The sequence below is a fragment of the Triticum urartu genome, chromosome 2A (assembly GCF_056163025.1).
Source record: "Triticum urartu cultivar PI428250 chromosome 2A, HENAU_Tu73, whole genome shotgun sequence".
Classification (NCBI taxonomy): Eukaryota; Viridiplantae; Streptophyta; class Magnoliopsida; order Poales; family Poaceae; genus Triticum; species Triticum urartu.
This window is the reverse complement of record NC_141874.1, coordinates 9,654,353-9,664,633: the sequence shown is the minus strand read 5'-3', so window position 1 is coordinate 9,664,633 and position 10,281 is coordinate 9,654,353. Positions and strand designations below refer to the sequence as shown.

The 10,281-nt window shown below is 44.5% G+C and overlaps 1 pseudogene across 1 annotated transcript; it reads right to left on the bottom strand.

Annotated features, from left to right (window-relative positions):
• Window positions 1–7,776: 7,776 nt before the first annotated feature.
• On the bottom strand, window positions 7,777–10,060 carry LOC147982815 (uncharacterized; annotated as a pseudogene). Its single transcript, XR_015614904.1, has 2 exons — window positions 8,842–10,060; window positions 7,777–8,107 (listed from the first exon to the last, which is right to left on the bottom strand). The product of XR_015614904.1 is annotated as an uncharacterized LOC147982815 (transcript).
• Window positions 10,061–10,281: the final 221 nt, after the last annotated feature.

The window sequence follows — 10,281 nt, the reverse complement described above, 5'->3', positions numbered from 1 at the left end:
CTCCTTTCGTGTCGTATGCGCCATGGGTCGGGTCGCGCCTGTGTTGACTTATTGCTGATGGTGACCACCATCTTGGTTCACCAAAGTCGTAATGTGGTTTTTGCTTGATACACATGAGGGACTCAATGTAGTTATTCAAAAGTATCCTTGAGCTCTCCATTAGCGGCACCGCCTTATGGTGGGTGACTTTCGTTCCTGCAATGCCACATGCGTAAAAATTTCATGAGGAAGATCAGATGCTTTGTCTCGATACATTTATAGAGTTTGAAAGAATGGCTATAAAAATGCATGCACATTTGAAAAATATGTGCCGAGAAGTAGTAAGATCCAAAAGTATTTTTTAGTACCAAATAAATAAAAATACATAAATAAAAGTTTTGGGGAAAAGATGCGCATACTCCATGATGAACCATTGTGCTTGGGCTGCTGCCATGATTTGAATTTTGAAATGAACTCCTACCGAAGCAGCACATGCCCATGCACGGAACAAGAACGAGCAAGGAAGGGTAGAATTTTGGGTTTGGAGCAGCCGGTGGAACAATAGAGGCCTACATGTACGTGCCCGTCTACCCCTTGTGTGTAGGCCTAGCCCTGGCCCGCTCGACGCGCCGGGCTCTCATTGGCGGGTACGCTGGCTGCATGTAGGCGTATGGCTCGATATGTGGCGTCAAGAGAGCAGCTGGTCCATCTAAAAAAAAAGAAGCTGGTGGGCCCCATGCTTCGCCCTGCGCGGGAAGACCCTAGGCCGCGTCCACGAGCCGGCGGCGCACAGCATCCTGTGCCTCCAATGCGATCGGACGGGCAGGAGCGCACCCCGCGCCGCGCACCGGGTCCACGCAGCTGACCCGGGTGGCGTGTCCACGGCCCATCCGGAGTTATCGTACGCTGCCCTCCTCTACTGGGTCCATGCACCGCGCACACCTAGCCTACCCCCCAGCCGCAGCACACCCAGCGCCGCGGCGCCACCCCACACCCCCGAACACGCACAGCGAGGAGAGGAATGCGCAGCGACAGACGCGGCCTTCGTCGTCTCCATTTTTTTCGTCCCCTTCCTCTCCCCTAGGGTTTTAGCGGCCGACGACGAGGGTCGAGCATGGCGCCGTCCGACAGACCCGGCGGCCTCCCGATCCGAGCACCGCGCGCCCCCGACCATGCGCGACAGGCCCGCCGCGGCGCCGACGGCGGGCGAGTGCGAGGCCGACGGCGTCGCGGAGGAGGAGGAGGAGGCCGCGGCGAGGCGCGGCTGCTACCTCAACCCCGCTCCCTGCGGCAAGCAGGTCGTGGTGGAGGAGACGAGCGGCAAGGGCGCGCCCGCCGATGGCGTCCAGGACGTCGTCCAGAGGCTCGGGCTCTGCCGACGCCCTCTACAGTTAGGCGAGGGCACCTCCGCAGCCGGCGCCGAGGAGGCCGTGCGGACGTGCTCGCAGATGGGTCCCGCGGCGTCCTGCGTCCCGGTGGCGAGTGGAGGGCGAGGAGGCAGAGGGGGTCGCGGCGACAGGAGCGTGTACACCTACGGCTGCACCTCAAGGCCGCAGGCTTCCAAGCTCGCGCCCAAGGTCTCTCTCTCATTCTTGTGCTGCGTACATTCTTGTGCTTTGCGGGTCGCCGTACAGTATTGCTCTGCTGCAGCAGAAGCTAAATTACATCTGTATGCGCACTACATTTAATCATGGTCAAGCCAGATCTGAGATAGAATGGATGGAAGAGGGCTATCTTGCTAAGATTGTTCACGGTGATTGTGCCAAAGAGGTTAAAGTTGGTGAGGTATACATCTACTGTCCAAAGAACGTATAACCGTCTACCTATTGTTTCATGTTGTAGTACTAGTGCTTGCATGTTTTGCTAACATTGTACTATTGCTTGTACTGCGTGGCCTATGCCATTAGGTAATTTGTTTGATTCTGGAAGAAGAAGGTGGCATCGATAAGTTCAATGGTTACAAACCGTCGGCTGCAGATGTATCAAAGGCTACGAGAGAACCTCCCAAGCCTAACAATGTAAGTATTCCCTTTCCAGAAATTTCGCAGAGGATAACTATGGAAGTCTTTAGTTGAGCTAGTCTATCTAGATAGTTGCTGTAGGCAGTGCGCAGTCAATTAAGACATATGTCTGTGTTTTGTCAAACATGAGGTCCAACTGTCAAGTGTAAAAGGCACCGGTCCTAACGGTGGTATTCTGAAGGCAGACATTGAAGATTACTTGGGTATGCTATTTTATCTCTAATTGCATTCCCCAGATGGGTGAAAGCATTAATTATTATACAAACTGAACTCTCTTCCTAGCTAGATTTGGTTGTAAATCACTTCTGTTTGTTGTTAACTTGCTGTGTAGTCGTGTGTTCTTGATTGTTTATCCTAATCAGACCTCTATCCCGGTCTCATAAAAAAATAACTCCATGCTTTTTTATGTGCCATTCCTTATTGTTTCCTTTTCTTTTCATGTTAGTTCTCTACTTCAAAATGTGTGCGCGAATTCCGTAATAATCATTTTTACCAACATTCTTGTGAGATCCAAGTAAAAGTTCTGCACTAAGCTTGAGCCTGCCTCTAAGCTCATTTTGTCATGCATTTGGCTTATGCTTTCCTTATATCATGTGAATCAAATGGAACCCAGCTTGCATCTAATGACTATTTTTGCTTAACAAAGCTTCTGTAGCCAAGGGTGGCAAGAGCGAGTCTTTTGCAGCTTCAGGATTAGATTGCACTGATATTCCAAATGCTCAGATAAGAAAGGTATGTTTCAACTGTGAAGATTGCCGATGGGATTTTTTTGGTTGATCCTATCTGCCTTGTAGTGGTTTAAGTCCTGTTCATTTCAGGTTACTGCAGACCGCCTCTTAGCCTCTACAGAAACCATCCCACATTACTACTTGACAGTTGACACACCCGTCGACAAATTTATCAAGTATGTTTCAGGCCTGATGTTACAAAGCATGCAATTGACCATTTAAGTACCAAACTTTTGTATAAAGAAGAGTTCTTCATTTTGTTGTGATACAGGTTGCGAGGGGAACGGAACCCACTGCAGGAAGCATCTGGTGGAAAGAAGATATCTAAAGACCTTGTTAGAAAGGTAATCACCGGTTCTTATATGTATATTGTTGTCTTTTAAGTCGCTCATGTGGAAGGTTTGCCAAAGAGAATAAAGTTGGCTGGGTATACATTTACTGCCCAAAGAATGTATAACCATCTACGTTTTGTGTCTTTCTCTTTTCTAACTCATTACTTGTGTTGCAGGATGCAGACAAGACAGGACTTGCTACAATCGGTGAGGAGGTGAAGCAGTTGGCTCAAAGAGCGAGGGATAACAGCTTAAGACCACAAGACTATGAGGTATGTGACGCATAATAAATTGAGAAGTATGAAATCATGCTGATCAGATATTCTTGGCTTGCTCAAAGAGTGTTCCCTTTTTAGATGGAACATACCCATTGTTTTGCACCAATACTTTCTGTTCATTGCAGGCATTTAGTGATTTTCCAGATTGTTTCTGTAGTGATAGGGGAGGCTACCCTGGGTCTAATAATGGAAAATGCAATTATATCTCGAAGGTAATTTGACACACTAATTATCTCAGAGCTTGCATCAATGTACTGATTTTTTTTTTACATTTTGGATGATCATATATTGTAGATGAACTATTACTTGAGGGCTAGTGAATCAAGCAGCAGCTCTTCTACTATGCTTTTACATTCTGGCTGATAATATTTTGTAAAATTGCTTGTAGATGAATTTTTATCTCAGGGCTGGTTCCGTGAGTGATGATGTGATACTAGTTTCTGATGGAGAGGAATCAAGTAATTATTCTCTTCGATTTGAAGAGTTAAAGGCAAGATTCTAAAATAGCGCTTTGCATTCAAGCTACATCATAGCTTAGTTTGTCCTATTTCTGATTTTGTTTGGACCCATTCAGTCCTACTTCAAGATATAGTCTAGCTTGTCGCTAATTCTGATTTTCTTCGGACCCGTGCATATGTTACACTTTCCTGATCATTGCTGAAAGATAAAATTTTATAGGAACTTGCTGTTGCTATATGTTGGAAAATGCTGTGTTATTATCTGTCCATGTGTGGTACACTAGCAGCACCTTTCAATTAATTTTCAATAAATATGTGATTATAAAGGTGATATTTCTAGAAACAATACCTTAAATGACATTGGGTGGGTTATGATTCTTCATACTTATTCAATTGTATGTTTGTCTGTTTATTTCAATGAGTTGTTACATGGTTTCATCAATTGCTTATGTTATGTCAGGGTTTTAAGAATTCCTCCAACAGCTCAAAGGGCCTAGTGCAGAAGATAGACAGCGACTATTAAACTGAGGTAATTTTGTGTTGCAATGCTTCATGGTAGTATTTTGGATGCTGGATGTTGAATCGAATGTTTGTTGTAAATGTGGGCAGTGGGTTCAACTTGATCTGGAACAATGCGATCTTGTCACCAAACCGTCAGCTCTATATAGATTATCAGGGTCATATCCATCCATTCTATGGTTGCCATTTGTGCATGCAACTACTATGGCTCCAAGGTTTTTACTAATTTGATTTGTTGGGAAGCTTGCTACCTTTATGTCTCCAACAAGCATAACCGTTAAATCTAGTGAATTCTAGCTGTCTGAATTTGTTATGGGTATTGATGATTGTAGGTATCATCATATTGACGAAAATAGCCATAGATTGTTTTTCGGTGGATATTACATTAGTTTTAAATGAATGTCAAATCTAGATTTAAACTAAACATAATTATGTTATCTGCTTATTATGCCTTATATTTGTATAGCTTTCTCTCTGCCTTAATTGTAACTTCCAATTTATCTAACATTCTAGCCAACAATTATTTGCAGGGAGTTTCTCAGGTGTTTCTACATCTCTGTGGCACAACAATTTCTCATCAGGAAAATCTGTACACTTCAAATGTGAATATGTTAATGAAGGTGGCATGTGATAAAGTGGGTGTAAAATCCAAGGATTTTTACTCAATTTATTGTGGAAAAGTGTTGGATCCTGAGCAACTTCTATCCTATTATCAGATAAACAAGGATTCAAAAATCATAATTAATCCAAGACTCAGAGGTGGCTGGTATGTAATAAATTGCGCTAGACTAAATTTCAGAAATTATTTTTATTGGTAGAGGTTTATTACCAGCTTCTTGAACTTACTATTCCTCACAGCTGCTTTTTGTCTTTAAGATGTTATTTTTTCTTGCAAGTGTGCATTACATTCCATTGGTGGATAGGTTCTACATTGTTATTTTGTTCAATTCCTGGTATGATGGATACTAAAATTGAAGTTTCACAAATACTGTTGCTTAATTCTGAAACTTAGGCTTCATGAATAATTGAAGTGGGTGATGCAGTATGTGCCGATCATATCTATTTTTCCCCTTTAATTCTAACAATTCAAGTTGATAGATTATGCCCAACCATTAATCTATGTATGGCTCATGTGGATTTTAACTTCAGCATGCTTTCGATTCTGCTGTGTCAGGCTGGACACTATCGTTTACTGTTCAGCTTATACAATGGTTACCAAGGAAAATGGCCCTTTTCTGTATAAATATTAGATGATATGGGGTTGTTCCCTGCAAATTCCTTCATGGCTTATGTTGAGTGCATACCTGTAGTCAATTGTACCATGTTTCTGCAGTTTTCTTGTCTGTGAGTTTATTTGTATCCATAGAACATTGGCATCACTAAATTGTTAAGTTTCTTATAGACGCACATGGAAATATCCACCATGTAAAACACTAATTTTGTTTGTTTTGCAGTGCTGGTCACAACTGGGATTATGTAATCAGTGATCTGGATCCATACCAGCGTGTGCCTTTGCCAGGGGACCTACTTCTCCCGGAACAGGCCATCATACAGCCACAAATGGAAGTGAAATATCTGGCACGTCTCCTCCAAGTTCGATGTAAAAAAGTGCTAATCTACCTGTGCCGGAAGCACTTTAGTGGCCATTCCTTCGGAGGTAACTTCAGTTCCCAGCAAATTATGTTTGACACCGATGGAAATGTCCGTATCGATGCTGCCCCAGAAGAATATAGTCGGCCTTCTGCCTTGTTGGACTACAATGCTGTTTCTGTAATCTTTGACCGGGCCTTAGGAGACGCAGCTGACAAATATCCAATGGATTTTCATCATCTGATTGAGTTCTTGTCAGCTAAAGGTCCAAATGTTGACTGTCAAAGTAAGGCAGTGATTGCTTTTGTCACAAATCACATTTCTCTCTTGACATATTCTGAAAGGATCAATCACAGTGCATTTCTGGACCTTTTGATTAAAAGGCTTGGTGAAGATGATCTAACCGCCTTGATAAAAGCTCTCGCGAATTTTAATTGGGAGAACAGGTTGAGGCAGATTCCAGCAATGGATAAAACGTACACTTATATTTGGTGGGAAGATGATGAGGGGAACATACGGTACCCGTACAAGAATAATGGAGTCAGTTTGCTCGCGTTTTCTCACAATTTCTTCAAACACCGCTTAGTAAGATATTTTTTGAAATATTCTCTCTTGTATTTAAGTTTGACAAGCTATTTTTGTATGACAAGCTGATAAAACTTATTTTGATGCAGGGGTTCCCATTAGATAAGCTTGAAGCAGCGTTCTCATTGGTGGTGGCTGAGAAATATTTTCTAGCACATATGCTGTTTCAAATTTTAGTTAGATTCAAAAGCAAATGCCAGCAGCCATGCCCTGCATCGATTGAGACTTTTGTTGATGAAGTGATTCAAATGTGAGCTATGCACTTGCTAGTTGGTAATCATACATAATATGGCAACTTATCTGATATGTTTTTTGCTTATTTGCAGGCTTGGTGATCACACAGTTGATTGTGAGATGGTCCAAAATAACTGATTTCAAGCGCAATTCCTGCGGGTGACTGACTGTTTAGCTAGATGGCCTGCTACGCATTTTGTGAGAGTTGAATGCATGTCTAATACTTGTATTGATTTCAAGCGCAATTCCTGCGGGTGACTGACTGTTTAGCTAGATGGCCTGCTACGCATTTTGTGAGAGTTGAATGCATGTCTAATACTTGTACTGATTTCAAGCGCAATGCCTGCGGGTGACTGACTGTTTAGCTAGATGGCCTGCTACGCATTTTGTGAGAGTTGAATGCATGTCTAATACTTGTTCTTGTGCTGGACACTCGGGTGGTGGCTTGTTGTGTGTGTTTGTTCATTCCTTGGTTTTGTTGCACCTTTGGTCTGAGTCCTCGTGTACGTACACAATTCCAGGCTCTTTCAGCTTGAAAATATATTGTATCAACGAGATTGTCATCCAACTGGACCTTTTCACTTTTTTCAGCTTGAAATTTTTTGTTTCATTAATTCTGAATAGGCACACTCAAAACAAGCGATTGTATGCCTTGTGGTGCAACCAGTCTTTGAAGGCATCAAAGAAATCCAGCCATGCCGCACAAACAAATGTAACCACAGGCCACGCAGAAATTACAAATGGCGCGAGCGCACCACAAATGTATATTACGTGTGTGCAAACCAAATTTCATGTGGTAAACACATTCAACTTTAGACATTTGTTTTCAAATTCTTTTTAAACTTTATAAACATGGGTTTTTTCATTTTTTTTCAAGCACCACAAGTTCACGCTACAGAACATGAGCGTCAAGGGTACATGGGCAATCATTCTATTAGCAAGTATGAAAATCACGCTAGTTAACAAATTGTTTCCTTTTAAAATCCAAAATTTATCTTGTTTTTGGTCTGTCAATGCCAGTCAAATCATGGGCAAGCAAACAACGGAGGGAGGCATCAAATTAGTTCTCTAATATTGCTTGTAAAATCATAGTAGTAGAATTCATGTAAGAAAATGACAATGATGCAAGTTACAATCCAAAAGAAGCCACTCACTAGACATACACTAGACATAGAGCCATGACTCATACATAATGCATTCTACCCAAAATCCAGTTTAATAAATAAAAATAGTTGATAATGACCACATCAAATGCCTCCAGTGGACCCACACAACATAAAGTGATAATGATGCGGTCCAAATTTCCACTTGATGTGCTGCAACATCTCAGGCCTTCGTCTTCTTTCCACTTGCGCCAAACTCGCTTGCTGCTTCTATCTCTCTCTGGCAAAAACGAAACAGAGATGTTTGTCAAACATAATACCTTTAGTGTGACCATATGACAGGTTATAATTACCTAAAAACAATTTTAAAAATGAAAAATTGCAAGCTAGAGTAAACATGCGTCGATATTAATTATTTGGGAAACACCCAACACAATGTCTAAAGGTCAGTCTAGGATGCTCTGAATTAAAATCGTTGAAACAGCCATCTGTGTCAAGGGTACATTTATTTACTTTTGACATCTTTCATTCAGACACCGTCAGTGCTCAGCTCTAGTTTGAAATTATGCTTCAGCTGCTATGTGCATCTTTGAATGGACTTGGCTCATACCAATTCCAAGTTCAGAAACGAACTACACATACGCTGCTATATTCACTGAATGCCTTAAAAGTGTAGGGGTGAAGCTAATGACAACACATACGCTGACATCTTTGAATGGACTTTGCATGTTCAGGTAGTGACAATTGATTACAGAATCATGATTGCGGATGAGCATCTATATCAGACATCTACTATTCAACATGAGGAGGTGGCCAAATATCTTGATTTCTATTAGCAAGTATGAAGCAAACTGGACGCGATAAGCAAGCATTGGAATTTTAATAATTTTATAAAACCTAAGCAAAATTATAGTAGCACGCTGCAAATGAAAGCATGTTCAGTGATAGTGAACATACATAGATAAAATGACAGTAGTATGCAAATGAAACCATGCTTGGTGGTGGTAGTAGTACCGGGTGATCCTGTCGTCGGTGCGCACTGAACTCACTTGCAAAGAGCTGGGAATAAATATGCGTCGTCTTCTGTTGATAGACCTGGACATCGTTGTTATTCCCCATGTCGACATGAAGCAAATACTGGGCCTTGTGCACTAGTCGACGGTCCTTCCCCACCACACTGGTATCGTTTACGACTAGGTAGACGACGCCGTCTTGATGGATGCTCAGGACAGGGAACGACGGAGCAAGCTGTCTCAAACCAGCAGACTGGTAGTTGGTGTTTGCCCAGATGTCTTGGACGCTGCACTGGTAGCTTATGCTCCACCCTGGGTGGCCACGGAACGGAACTCCTCAGCACAGAGGCCGCCTGGATAGTCGGAGGCATCATAGTTTGGACGTCCTTGGGGCAACTCAATGAAGCTCAACTTGCAGCCTTGGTGCAGATCACAGAGCACCATGCCTTGGTGGAGATCCACCCAGCAGAAGGTAGAGCCCCGATAAGAGAAGCACGAGTGAATGGAGAAATACATGGCTATGTTGGGTGGAAGGGGCAGGCAGCCGGGCTTCAAGACCCATTCTTTGGCAGACGACTCCCACAGCCAGACGGCAGCTCGGGAGAAGCCTGGCATGACCCAGACGAGCTCGGCAAGAAGGTAGCCACCCCCGGTGGCGTCGCACATGACGACGGCCGACTGGTGCCCCATGGCCATATACTCGTCGTGGGAGGGGATAGGGGGGATGACGGAGAGGGAGCCATCCCTGGCGTCGTAGATGAGATGGGCTCCCATCTCCGCAAATGTTTAGGCGCCAGGGCGGTACCCTCCGGCGTAGAGGGCGACCAGGTTCTTGTCCGCGCTGGAGATGTGGCCCGAGCGCAGGCCTAGGAGCGGAGCGGAATTAGGCGGCGGTAGTATGCGGAGGGAGGAGAGTTGCGGCGGAGAGGCGACGACTGCGCGGGCCTTGAGGGCGCGCAGGTACTCGATGACTGCATCACTCGTCTCTTTGTTGCTTGCTCCCCACGGGCAGGGGGGGGGGGATTGGCACTGCGGCCACGTCGTGGGAGAAATCAACATGGCGCTTGAGCAGAACCATCGGGGGGGCCATGGCGGCTAGGGGTTAGGGTTTGGTGGAGGGAGGGAGGAAGGAGAAGGGGGATTTGGGGATCGGATCGACGGTGGCGGCGCGGCTAGGGTTAGGGTTAGGGTGGAGGCAGCGATTTGATTTGGGGATTTGGGGATCGAGCGAGGCAGGAGAAGGGGGATTTTTGCTTGGTAGTAGATCTAAAATAAAATACATCAGCAGGGAAACCGGCGTCAAGGTCAGGAAAGAGGGGACTCGCTTGGACAGTTGGATCCACCAGCGAATGGTTCCCAGCAAACGGCACGCACCAGGAGGTAGGGCTGCGGACTGCGGTTCCGCGCTTTGGACAAAGCAGCGCCACGGCCCGGACCCATC